This window comes from Chrysochloris asiatica, unplaced genomic scaffold (genome assembly GCF_000296735.1).
Source record: "Chrysochloris asiatica unplaced genomic scaffold, ChrAsi1.0 scaffold00085, whole genome shotgun sequence".
Taxonomy (NCBI): domain Eukaryota; kingdom Metazoa; phylum Chordata; class Mammalia; order Afrosoricida; family Chrysochloridae; genus Chrysochloris; species Chrysochloris asiatica.
In genome coordinates this window covers 10,770,620-10,785,128 of record NW_006408603.1, presented here as the reverse complement: position 1 = coordinate 10,785,128, position 14,509 = coordinate 10,770,620, and positions in this window count along the sequence as shown.

The window sequence follows — 14,509 nt, the reverse complement described above, 5'->3', positions numbered from 1 at the left end:
GTGCATTAACCCACAGCACCACACCAGGACTCCATAAACAGATATAAGCTTCTTTAAACCAAGCCAGAAACTCAGAAAGTAAGAGGAGGAAAAAGCTGAAAAATATTATATCAATGTGGCTCAGTAAATATGTTGTTGTTGTTGTTGTTGTTGTTGTGTGTCGCCGAGTTGGTTCTGACCCATAGTGACCCTGTATAGGGTTTCCGAGGAGCAGCTGGTGAGCCTGAACTGCCAACCTTGCAGTTCAAACTGACTTTACTGAAAATATATACTCTTTGAGTAAATACACAGGCTCCACAAATAAGATATTGTTTTCTTTCTTTTTTCTCCAATTAACATGCTTTTATGAGTCATTTTAGTTACAATTAGATTCAAAACTTGTATAAAAATTTGTCTTTATACGTTTCTGGTCAGGATAGTTCTTAGTCATTAATATTTCAGAACAAGTTATGTTAAAAATATTTCATCAAAGAAGTTTAGAAAGATTATTGTTTCCATCAAGATGTCAGATTTGTCTACCACATAATTAATCAATGCTGAAGATTAATTACATACCAATATCTTAGTGAGCGATGCCCATTCTCTAAATATCAAATGCTATTTTTTTTTAAGTGTGAGCAAATAGAATGTGATCTAAGTGAAGTAGCATTTGTTCTTGGGGGGAAAGCTCTCTCTTTGAGTTTAACCTGTTCATTGCTGAAAGTTTACAAATTATTTGTCCATAAATGGGTTAAAATATGTGGCTCAGAGTCATTTGATTATTAAGTGAAAGAGTAAAGTTTCAAGTCTTGGCTCCTAACTCCTACTCCAGTATCAGCACAAATTCCCCAGTGCTAAGGAGCTCTGGTAACATAGTGGTTACGAATCGGGCTGTGGGCCGCAAGGTCAGCAGTTCGAAACTACCAGCTGTTCTGCGGGAGAAAGATGAGGCTTTCTGCTCCCGTAAAGATTTACAGCCTCGGAAACCCTGTACAGGGTCGCTATGAGTCGGAACCGACTCCACGGCACATAACAACAACAAGTCCTCTATATGTGATCTGAGTACAGAAATAGTGTTACTCCAAAAGATGTACATAGGATTCCTCATGCCAAACTTGATGGCCAAATGTTACAGTTAAAGTTCTTGAGAGATATATAGAAGTGAAAGATATCCATTCAATCCTAGTAGGTCAACTTGACTAAAAAGAACTGGATAATTTTGGATTTCAGAGTACTTGAGTATACAGGAAATCCTTCAGAGATGGTGAATGAGCAGGAAGATTTTTTTTACAGACAACACATCTGCTTTTAATATTCAGAACTCCATGTAGTGACCTCATGAGAAGCAACTTACACCATATTTTACTTTAGCAAACAGCATGCCCCAAGGGTTGGGTTGACACATGGGACTCCAAGAAAGAGTGTTATATCAGTGCAAGGTCTGAGCCAATGACAATAGGCCATCAGCTGGATGTTGTGCTTGGAAGTCTCATATGTAATCTAGCAGGAGTTCTGATGCCCTTGCCAAATAATTTGGCATGTTCCTTCACTGATAGTCTGGGTTTCTCTGTATCCATTTGGACATGAGATTTAGTATATTCTAAATATTAAGTATTTAAAACAAAATAAACTAGTTTATATAGGCACTGAACTTCATTGGATTAAGAAAACAAGAAAGCATTCCAGTAAGAAGAGAATGCAGAGCTACAGTAAAATCAAAGTTATTTTCAGGGATAGTGAAAGACCACCCTCCTTTCATCAGGCAGATGAACAGTGAATAAGAGAGAGAAGTAGGGGGTATCAAAATGTTTTTAAACCTATGTATAAATTCATTCTAAGTCTCTCTGTCTGAAGTTTTTGCTGTTGTTAGGTGCCATTGAGTCAATTTCTACTCATACCAACCTTATGACAACTGAATGAAACAAAGCCTGGTCCTATGCCATCCTCATAATCTTTGTTAAGCTTGAGCCCATTGCTGTCACTGTGCCAATGCACCTTGTTGGGAGTCTTCCTCTTTTTAGCTGACCCTCTACATGTCTTTCTCCAAGAACTGTTTTGGTCCCTCCTGACAATATGTCTGAAGTAAGTATAAGAGATGAAGTCTGGCCATCCTGACTTCTAAGGAACATTCTAGCTATATTTCTTCCAATACAGGTATTTTTTATTTTTCTAGCAGTCCATGGTACTTTTAATATTCTTCTCCAACACCATAACTCAAATGCATCAATTTTTCTTCTGTCTTCCTTATTCACTGTCCAACTTTCACATGCATATGAAGCTACTGAAAATGCCATGGTTTGGGTAAGGTGAACCTTAATCCTCAGGCTTACTTATTTGATCTTGAACACTTTGAAGAGGTCTTGTGTGGCAGATTTGTCTAATGCAATGTCATTTCATTTCCTAACTGTTGCTTCCGTGAGTGTTGGTAGTGGATCTAAAGAAAATAAAGTCTTTGATAACGTCAATCTTTTCTCCATTTTCATGATGCTATATATTGGTCCAGTGGTGAAGATTTTTGTTTTCTTTACATTGAGGCGCAACTCATACTGAAGGCTAGCTATCGTCTTTAACCCTCAAAAGTAACTGTTTTAAGTCCTCTTTGCTTTCAGCAAGAAATGTTGTAGCATCTGCATATCGCAGGTTGTTAATAAGTTTTCCTCCAATCTGGATGCCACATTCTTCTAGGCTTATTTCTCAGCATATAAATTGAATAAGTATGGTGAAAGCATACAACCTTGGTACACACCTTTTCTGATTTTAAACAATTCAGTGACCCCTTGTTCTGTTCAAACTACTTGGTCTATGTTTAGGTTCCTCATGAGCACAATTAAGTGTTCTAGAGTACTCATTCTCTGCAATATCGTCCATAGCTTATCATGATCCACACAGTCAAAAGCCTTTGAATTGTCAATAAACCCCAGGTAAACATTTCTGGTATTCTCTGCTTTTAGTCAAGATTGATCTGACGTCAGCAATAATGTCCTACTTTCCTTGTCTACATCTGACTTGAACCACTGACAGTTCCCTGTCAATATACTGTTGCAGCCACTTTTGAATTATCTTGAGTAAAATTTTACTTGCATGTCATATTAATGATATTGTCCAATGATTTCTGAATTTCATTAGGTCACCTCTCTTTGGAATGGGCACAAATATGGACCTCTTCCAATCAGTTGGCCAGGTAGTTGTCTTCCAAGTTTCTTGGTATAGATGAGTGAGTACTTCCAGTGCCTCATCAATTTGTTGAAAGATTTCAATTTGTATTCCATCAATTTCAGAGCTTTGTTCTTTACCAGTGCCTTCAGTGCACCTTGGACATCCTCCTTCTTGATTATACGCTACCTCTAGAAATGGTTGAACATTGAGCATTTCTTTTCAGTACAGTGACTCTGTGTTTCCTTTCCTCTTCTTTTGATGCTTCCTGCATCATTAAATATTTTGCCCATGTTGTTGTTAAGTGCCATTGAGTTGGTTCTGACCCATAGCAACCCTGTATAGGGTTTCCAAGGAGCAGCTAGTGAGTTTGAACTGCTGTCCTTGCAGTTCAAGCCAACTTTGCAGTCCAGCACATTAACCCACAGTGCCACATCAGGACCCCATAGAATCCTTCAATATCACAAGTTGAGCTTAGATATTTTCTTCAGTTCTTTCAGCTTGAGAAATGCTGAGCATGTTCTTCCCTTTTGGTTTTCTAACCCCAGGTCTTTGCACATCTCATTATAATATTTGACTGTCTTCTTGAGCTGCCCTTTGGCATTTTCTGTTCAATTCATTACTTCCTCATGTCTTTCAATTTAGTAATGGTCTTGAATGAAACATCCCACCTCACAAAATCAGAAATATCTGTGATATCAAGGAAAGCTTTATTTACTCCATTTCTCTGCCAGGGAACTCTCACATCTAAAAGTTGGCATGGCATCAGGATAAGAGGAAAACAAAACAAAACAACAGCAACAACAAAAATAAGCAAAACATAAAAAGTTGATCACTGTGTCTGTTCAGTTCAGTCAATAACTCTTCACATAATTTCTACTTTGAGGCTAATGTTCTCTTGATATCATCTTCAAGTTATTTTTCCTAACCCTGATACTTAGATTTCTATCTCACTGTGATCAGGAACTACTCAAGAATGAATTCTGACCTAAAAATTCTTCTAGATATCATGACAACAGAAGCTCTGGTGGCACAATGGCTAAGTGCTTGCCTGTCAATCTGGGACAACAGTTTGAACCCACCAGTAGCTTTGCGAAAGAAAAGACCAGGCAATCTGTTCTCATAAAACTTTTAACCTAGGAAACTCTATGGAGAAGTTTTACCCTGTCCTATCAGGTTACTATGGTGGTACAGTAGTTAAGTGCTCGGTTGCTAACTGAAAGGTCAGCAGTTCAAACCTAGCCACCCCATAGGACAAAGATGAGGCAATCTGGTTCTCTAAAGATTTACAATCTCAGGAACCCCATGGAGTAGTTCCGCTCTATCCTGAAGTGTCACTATGAATTGGAATTGATCTTAAGATGGTGGGATGACTCAAAATTGACTTGATGGTACATAATAACACTACCACAAAACCATGACTCCTTTCAACCAAGATAATGATCCTGGACTCTACCAACTCCATCCCCGAACAAGTAGAAAGGATAGTGGTAATGTCTTCTTTTCCCAACCCACTCTAAGTCTCAAGCTCCTATGATTCTATCAGAAATAGAATATTGCAATAACCAACTAATTAAAAAAAACTTTTCATCAACAATGATTTCTTTCTGCAAACTAATGAAGCCTAAACAACTTCTTGCCCCAAATCTCTAGTTGTTATTGTTGTTAAGTTCTGTCAAGTCAATTCTAACTCACAGTGATCTTGTATAGGGTTTCCAAGGAGATGCTGGTGGGTTTGAACTGCCAACCTTGTGATTGGCAATCCAGTGCTTATCTTATGGCGCCAACACCAGGACTCTAAACTCATGATTTCTATCTTGTCCTCAGCATCCTCCAGTCAAATACCAGTTTTTATATTCCAAGAGCACACAACTCTGTGGAGTCTGCTCCACACACACCCACACACTCAAACTTTGTTATTATCCTGTTACTTAATTCTCACACCTCATGTTTCTCAGGATATTTTTTTTCTAGCTCTACATTGCAACACCCAACCATTTCCTTTCTACTTTTTTTCTAGTGCTTCAAAACTGTTCCTCAAAGTTTTTCACCTAGGATATACTGTACAGGGTCGCTATGAGTCGGAATCAACTCCACGGCCCATAACAACAACAACAACATACTTGCCAGTTGTACTACATTCTATAGCTCTTCTTTGCTGTTATTCATTGTGCCTGGGATCTGGTCCCCTACTCCCATCTTACACTGAAGACTTCAGTATTTTGTCACCGTCATGAGTACCTTTAACCTCCATGTGATCATCGATGAAATTTAGAGTCAACATTTATTAATCTTTTGGATTGCAGCAACCTACATTCACAAACTCCTTTGAAAACTCACTTTCAAGGATAAGACTACCCTAGATAAACTTTTGATCCTGAAGTACTAACAAAAGTAAACTACAAGTTCCTATACTATTTTTTTCCAGGAACTAACTGAGGCAGAAGACTATAAACAATTATACAAAGCCCCAACAATGATCTCTCTGCCATTAAACAGTATAAATAATTACTTGGAAAACATTCTTTCCTCTCACCAATTCTATTTAATCAGTCACTCAAGTCCTGATGGCTTTATCTCCTGAATATTTCTATAACATTTCCTCAGTACCCCTACTCCCACAGAATCAATGTAAGACCTTATATTATCTGTTTACCTATACTATTTTAATCATTTCCTAACTTGTTTCCTGTCTCTACTGGGTCCCTCCCCCCCAACTCAATTCCTCAATGAATCATTAGGATGATGTATCTAAATTGTAAATCTAATCATTTCACTTCCCTACTCAGTGTTGCTCTGGATACTGTAGCCCATGAAAAAAAGTAAACAAACAAAAAATTAAGAAGTATAAGTAATGGAAAGAAAAAGCCATCATTATTTTCAGACATCATAATGGTCTATTTTCTAGATAAGAAAGTAGAATCAACTCAAGACACAAATTTGTCAATTCAATGTTTTTTACATGTATAATTCAGTGACATTGATTGCATGCATCAGACCATACAAGCATCACCAATCTTATATGTATTCTGAATGATTCTACCACCATTAGCAGAAACTCAGTGTCCCGTAGCAATGACTTTCCTTTCCCCACTCCTTCCCACCACTACTAACAAACTTTGTTCTCTATGTTGTTGTTATTGTTAAATGCCATCCCTTGGTTCCAACTCATAGCAACCCTTATGTATAACAGAACAAAAACACTGCCTGTTCCTGTACCATCTTCGTGTTCATTGCTATGTTTGAGTTCACTGCTGGAACCACTATACGAATCCATCTCATTAAGGGTTTCCTCACTGGCCTTTTTCTTTACCAAAGCACTATGTCCTTTTCCAGAAACTAGTCCCTCTTGAGAACAAGTCCAAAGTATGTCAGACAAAGTCTTGTCATCATGATTTTCTAAAGAGCACTCTGGCTGTACTTCTTCCAAGATAGAATTGTTCATTCTGGCAGTTCAATATTCAATATTCTTTGTCAACAACATAATACAAAGGCATCATCCTTCTTTGGTCTGCTTTAGTCTATGGAGTATTACTTGGTCATAAAGGTAAGTGAGACAGATAATTTTTCCTACAAAATATAGAAATAAATTTTTTTAAAAATCTAGTTTAAGCCACTGCTGCTTAAGGTTTTCAGTTCAACCCAGTCCTAATCACCATAGTCTGTTTTTCTTTGGAGTGGGGTATGAATTTATTCTTTGATTTTTTTAACCTTTTTATTGTGATTTAGACAATGTTTATTGAGCAGATCATCAGTTTTACATTCAGCAATTCGTATGCTTTTTGTTTCATCTCATTGATTACAATCCCCTCAATGTAACATAACTTACCCTACTTCCTCCCTCTGCTTTCTGTTTCCATTTCTCCTGCTATCCTGACCCTTTTGAACTTTGCTCTTGAATAAATGCTGCTCTACTGACCTCAAATGGTTGGTTATTCTAAGGCATGCATACTCACTAGTGTTATTGCTTCCCTTAGAAATCGATCTATTGTTTGTCTGAACATTGAGACACAGGAGCAACTAAGGGCCATGGTCTTGGGGCTTCACTAGTCTCTATATGACTGGTAAGCTTAACCTTTCTGAGGTTTTTTTTCACTTGTTTTCTTCTACTCTGTCCAGGACCTTCTAATATGGTCCTTTTCAGAGTAGTTGGTAGTGGTAACCAGGCACAATCTAGTTCCTCTGGTCTGAGTCATGGAGACCAATATTCACATGGTCATGAGTCCATTGGACTAAGCATTTCTATGCACTTTCAATTTTCATTATTTTTCTTTGCTCCAGATAGAGAGAGACAAAATTGTTGTACCTTAAATGGTCACTCATGAGCTGTAGGGTAAGCACTGGACCACAGGTTCAGTTTCAACTACAAAGTCAGCAGTTCAAACTTACCAGCTGGTCCTTGGAAACCCTATACAGGGTTGCTATGAGTTGGAACCAACTCAACAGCACTTAACAATAATTACAACATGAGTTTTTAAGACCCCAATCACTACTCATAAATATAGGATGTAGAACATTTTCTTTGTGGACTATGTCATGCCAATTGACCATTGTATCCCCCAAGACTATAATTCTGAGCCTCCCAGACTCAGCAACTCATTCCCTCAAGATATTTGGCTATAAATAAGAAATTTTCATAAATTTGCCCTCTATATGCTCCATGGATACATTTGCAGCAAAGGTAATATCCATGTACAAATTGCCTCTGTCAAACCTATATACACACATATATGCTGTGAAGTGTCATCGAGTCGATTCCAACCCATAGCGACCCTGTGTAGGGTTTCCAAGGAGCAGCTGGTGAGCTTGAACCACCGACCTTGCAGTTCAAATGACTTTGCAGTCCAACACATTAGTCCACAGCGCCACACCAGGACTGTACACACACACACACACATATATATGGGTATACACTCTGCCTCCCACACTCATTCATCCTGCGTGCCTACACATCATGTGCTGTGGAGACGGTTCCCACTCATAGCGACCCTGTAAAGGGTTCCCAAGGCTGTAAATCTTTACAGGAGCAGAAAGCCTCATCTTTCTCCCATGGAAAAGCTGGTAGTTTTGAACTGCTGACCTTAAGGTTCACAGCCCGATTCATAACCACTACACTACTCATACATAGATTATCGTTACTATGATCTCTGTTGTCTTTAACTCTCGCACTCCTCCCCATATTTTCCCCTGCCTCCATCATTTTTTATTTTGCCAACTTCCCTCCTACTGCATACTGCCTGTTCCTTCACCCAAGTTAACACATGTCTACCCTTTAACAGTCAGTGACTTACCCCTGTCCTTTTACCTCCTACCCTTGGTAACCATCAAAGAATATATCTTAAAATATAAAAATCTCTTCTTGATCTTTTTACAATAATGCTCTCATATAATATTTATCCTCTTGTGATTGATTTCATTCAGCATAATGTCCTCCAGTCTCATCCATGTTATGAGATGTTTCTCTAATTCATTATTCTTTAACATTGTGTAGTATTGCATTGTCTATATATACCAAAGTTTGTTTCTCCATTTGGACATTTAGGTGGTTTCCATGTTTTTGCTATTGTGAGTAGTACTGCAGTGAAAATGAGTGTGCATATATCTATTCATGTTGCAGCTCATATTTTGTAGGACACATACCAAATAGACAAATTGCTGGGTCATATGGTATTTTTATTTCCAATTTTTGAGGAAGTGCCATATTGTTTTCTACAGTGGTTATACCACTTTACAGTGTATGAGGGTTCCGGTCTCTTCACATCCTTACCAACATTTGTTGTTTCCCATTTTTAAAAAAAAACTTTGCTATTACTGCTGGAGTGAGATGGTATATTATTGTTGTTTTGATTTGCTTCTCTCTAAGGAGCTCTGGTAGCAATGTGGTTATGAATTGGGCTGCAAACCTCAAGGTTGGCAGTTTGAAACTCCAGCTGTTTTGTGGGAGAAAGATGAGGCTTTCTGCTCCCGTAAAGATTTGCAGCCTCAGAAACCCTGTGCAGGGTCACTATGAGTTGGAACTGACTCACAGTACATAACAACAACAACACTGGCACTTAGTAACAAAAACAACAATGGCTAATGATTGTCACCATTTCTTTGTTGGTCACCAGAATCTTTTCTTTAGTGAGATGTGTTCATGTTCTCTGCCAATTTTAAAACTGTGTTCCCTTTTTCTTGGTAAGGTGTTAGACTTTTCTATAAATTTTAGAGATTAATCCCTTGTCTGATATATAATTGCCCCAAAATGCCCCCAGTCTGAGAGTTCTCTTTTTACTCTTTTGGTGAAATCTTTAAATGCATATACATTTCTACTTTTTAGAATGCTCTAGTCATAGAGCTTGTCTTCTGCTTTTTCTGTATTTTCATTTCCATTTTCCCCTCTCATTTATGGTGGCAGGCATTTATAGTCAATCGCATCACCTTTGTGTTAAACCTAGACTCAATTTCATATCCCATCCCAGAACAATATATCAGGCAGCTAATAACAATGACCTGAATTAACAAGCAAGTTGACAATTATTTGTCACTCATCAGAACTAAATTTCTATGACATTTTACTTTTTATTATTATTATTATTATGAATTGAGTGATAGTTTACATGAGAGAACATCAATTTTACACTCATCATTTCATTGCAATGATTACAATTTCCTCCATGTATCATCATTCAACAGTATTTTTGCTTCTATTCCTTCTGTTTTTTGGGGGAAGGTGTGGGGATGTACACTAAAACACTGAGGAATATATAATCATTTAAACAACCAAAGGGCACATTCTGAAAGTCTGCTATATAATCATGGTCACTTTCTGCAAGCCTACCTCCTAGCTGCCAGCACTTGGCTTCCAGCACAGAGCCTTTCTCTTTCATTGAGTCTAGAGTCCTCAGCTGCTCTATTTCTCCATGTCCTCATCTTTGTCTCTATCTCTGGTGTTGCAGCTGCTCTGGATAGGGTCCCACACTCCACTTGTGCTCTTCTCCCTTGATGATTCTAGGGTCCTCTGTTTCAGGACTGTAACACTGAGTGTTGTTGTTGTTGTTAAGTGCGGTCGAGTCGGTTCTGACCCATAGCGACCCTATACAGGGTTTCCGAGGGTGTAAATCTTTACGGGAGTAGAAAGCCTCATCTTTCTCCTGCAGAGTGGCTCGTAGTTTCGAACCGCTAACCTTAAGGTTCGCAGCCTGATTTGTAACCACTACGCTACCAGAGCTCCTTGTAACACTGAGTACTCCCCCTTTTTTATTACAAAACTTCTACCTTTACAGTAGTGACAGTCACAATTAGTCATGATAACAATTACTTACTATTGAATCATGAGACTAGTATCCCCATCTCTTTTCACTAGACCTGTATAGACAAGATGAAAACTATTCAGTGGGGATTGTATCTTCTCCCGCACACTCTTCACCTAAACTCCTTCTTGAAAACTTGTAAGGCAGTCAGTCACTTCATGCTTTATTGCACCCCCCATCCCCATTTTAGGTAGCCAATGTCTAAGTTGCCCATCCCTATCAATCCTGTATACAGAGGGGATATCATTGATACTTGCTATGAAGACTCCTTCCCTCTCAGTTGATATTTTGAGCTATTACATCCATAAATATTTAGAAATTTATACTTGTTTCCTTATAAAAAATTTTTTTTTTTTAAATCTTCCTCTAGTTGATTTCTGAGCACCAAGCCATTGAAGCTAGGTCAAATGGGTACTATCTACAAGCTTGGGCATTCTTGTGCATCTCCCTCACTTCACATCAGTTGGATGTTTCACTCTCAGCTCTAGCCCTCCATAGCTAGGTCTTTGTCCATGGACTCAGGAGTCCCCAGGTCTAACCACACTTTGGACCAACCAGCCCTTCCTCTTCTCTCTCTCATCTCCAGGTTGACAGGAGTCTATGGAACATGGTTGAACTCATCCCATGTCTTCATTGCTGCCTTTCCCCCTCCTCCATTAACCAGCAGACCAACATGATCTCCAGAAAGCTTCCATACCTGCTTATGTGTTCCCTTTGAGTTTCAGTCTGGAAGGAGTGTTTGTTCTGAAGGGACTTGATTGCTTGCCTTAATGGCTCCCCAGCAAACAACTTGCTTGTTCTTGTAGTAGCCAATCAGACTGCCATTTTTGTTTTGGATTTTCCCTACTGGTCTTTTGCTCAAGAAGTATCTTCTGTTCCTCTAGCTGTTCCAGGAGGTCTGCTTGTCCTTTCAAGACATTATACTTTTAAAAATCTAGAAATATGACTGTATACCTACAATTATATACAAAAACACCCCAACATTCAGTGATTTAAAACAACACTCATTTTTTATTGTTAATGCATCTGTGAACTACTGGTATGGTGCTATAGGATCAGTACTAGACTGCAAACCACAAGGTCAGCAGTTCAAACCCACCATCTGCTCCTCAGAAACCCTATACAGGGTCACTATGAGTCAATATTGATTCAATGGCACTTAACAACAACAGCATCAGTGCATCAGCAGGTTGACTGATCTAGACTGGGCATGGCTCTACTCCACATGACCCTTATCCTCCTTGGCTGAGTGAACCCATCCAGACATGTTTGTCTCATGGCATTGTCAGAGGTACAAGAGGAGCTGCAGTAACACATGAAGCCTTGTGGTGCAGTGAATTATTTAATATGGCTTCTCTAGCCGTAGTCTTTGTAACTCCCACTAAACAACTGTGTGGGTCTAGGAAAGAGAAAGTAAGAGAAAATGCTAATAGAATTATATGATTCAGTTGTGAGTGATTGTTAACAGGGTTAGTTGTGACTGCAAACATTTGGAACTCTAACATGGACATTGGTAAATTTTCTATCCTTCTAGGTATAAAATGAGCCATCTCAGAAACAGGAAGGAGTATCACACTCTCATCAAGAAAAAAGAGCTAGGAGTGGAGTGTGCCCTTTAGATTCTGAGGCTTCTGGTCATTGAATTGCCTTGATCCCGGGGACAGATAACTGTGACACCAGAGGAGTGGCAGAGGAACAGCAGTAGTAGAGCCAGAGCATGAGACAGAGTGGTGGACTTCACAGCCCAGAAAGCAAGTATAGCTTAGTTCCTTTGGGCTGGAATCTCACTTGTGAAGTAGGGTGCCTGCAAGCTCTTAATTGGGGAAGTTAGGTTTGCTGACCCACAGAGCTAGAGCTGAGGAAGTTGGGGCCTAGACTTACAGCAGAGTGGTATGTCCTTTGAATGTTTATCAGCAACACTAAGGGAACTTTGTAATACTTGCCTGAGCAGGGCAGAGGCCAGAGAACTATGGGGCTGAGAGACCAAACACCAGAGAAAGGGTTGTCTGTAGATTTGGCAGTGAAGAGGCTGAACTTAAGAAATGCCTCAACATTCCTGATCCTGAAATGTAACCCTTTAACTTTCCTAATAAGCTCCATAATCAGGAGTGTAGTCTGTGAATTCTTCACGGCCATTGCAGTGAATTATTGAATCCAGTAGAAAAGAGAGTGCCGTAGGAGGGATAGTTGGGTTCAGAAATGGTAAGGAAGGTGGAAAGATGGAGGTATGTCTGAACTCAATTTCCTTAGGAATTAACCTTGGGCTGATGCTGATGGTGATTATCCTCCTCCCTGCCTTGTAAAGCAGGAGGAAGTCAGATATCATCCCCCACCCACCCACCCTTTTTTACAGGCCTCTTACAGTTTAGACTCAGAACTGGTATGCCATCATTTCCATAAAGTTTAGACTAACGCCAAGGAGTAGAGTAATATTTTAGCCACAATTATGTCATAAAAAGAAGGTGGGAAATGGGTGCAATAATGTAATCTGACACAGGACTCTTACCAAGTGTCATTGCAAGATCATCATAAAATTGAGCATGTTGTTGTTAGGTGCCATTGAGTCAGTACTGACTCATAGCAACTCTATACACAATAGAACAAAACACTGCCCTGTCCTGGGCTAACCTCACAATTGTTGCTATGCTTGAGGCCATGGATGCTGCCACTTTGGTGCTGCCAATCCAACTCATTGGAGGTATTCTTCTTTTTCTCTGCCTCTCCACTTTACCAGACATGATATCCCTCTCCAGTGACTGGTCCCTCCTGACAATATGTCCAAAGTATGAGAAATGAAGTCTGGCCATCCTGGCCTCCAAGGAGCTCTCTGGCTGTACTCCTTCCAACATATATCTGTTTGTTCTTTTGGCAGTCCATGGTACTTTCAATATTCTCCTCCAACACCATAATGCAAATGCATCAATTCTTCTATGATCTTCCGTATTCACTGTCCAACTTTCACATTCATGTAAGGTTACTGAAAATACTATGGCTTGAGTCAGGTGCAACTTAGTCCTCAAGCTGACATCTTTGCTCTTCAACACTTTAATATTTATGTCCAACAATCTTCATAAATACTTTTCTAGTCTTTAGGATATTTACCATTTCAATTAGGAATATGCTGTTGTTTTTAAGTGTCGTCGAGTCGATTGTGACCCTGTGTAGGGTTTCCAAGGAGCAGCTGGTGAGCTTGAACTGCCGACCTTGCAGTTCAAATGGCTTTGCAGTCTGGCACATTAACCCACAGTGCCACACCAGGACTCCTCAATTAGGAATATAGATCCAGGTAAACCACTGTCATCAAGTTGATTCCAATTTATAGCATCCCTACAAAGGATTTCTGAGGTTGTAAATCTTTGTAGAAGCAGACAGTCTAATCTTTCTTCCCCAAAGAAGCTGATAGTTTTTGAACTGCTGACCTTTCAGTTAACAGTCCAAGTACACATTTGGCTCTTGAAGCCTTTAGGTAAGCATGAAATTAGCTGGAGGTAGAAGTGATACTCCTTGGAACTCCAACACATGGGTACTGTTGCAACAATGACTGTTCTGTTGAAGTGAACAAAATAAGAGCTGTACCTATTTGGAGAAATTCTAGTTGTTCATGACCAGGCACTTACCATAGCATCAGAAGTATGCCATAACAGTTACTTTCATCTAAGGAATCCAACCTGCTCAAACATAACAACACTGGTGAGGACAGTGCAGGATTAGACAGTGTTTCATTTTGTTGTACATAGGGTAGTTATGAGTTGAAACCAATTTGACAGCACCTAACAACAACGGCAATTTATGAGAGAGGTTGAGTGTGTTTAAATATGTGATTTTGAACATCAGACTGATAAATGCAAGGTTGACAGTTCAAACTCACCAGCCTCTCCTCAGCAACCCTATACATGATTGCTTTGAGTTGGAACCCACTTGATGGCACTTAACAACAATAAAGAGTAAATATAATTTAATGGTAACAAAATGATAGAGTTATTTATGGTGCTGTAAGTGGTTAGTTTTTTATACAGCAACTAAAAGAATTGCTGACAAAGAAGGTTTTAGACGTATAATATAGTGAAAACATACATTTTAACTAC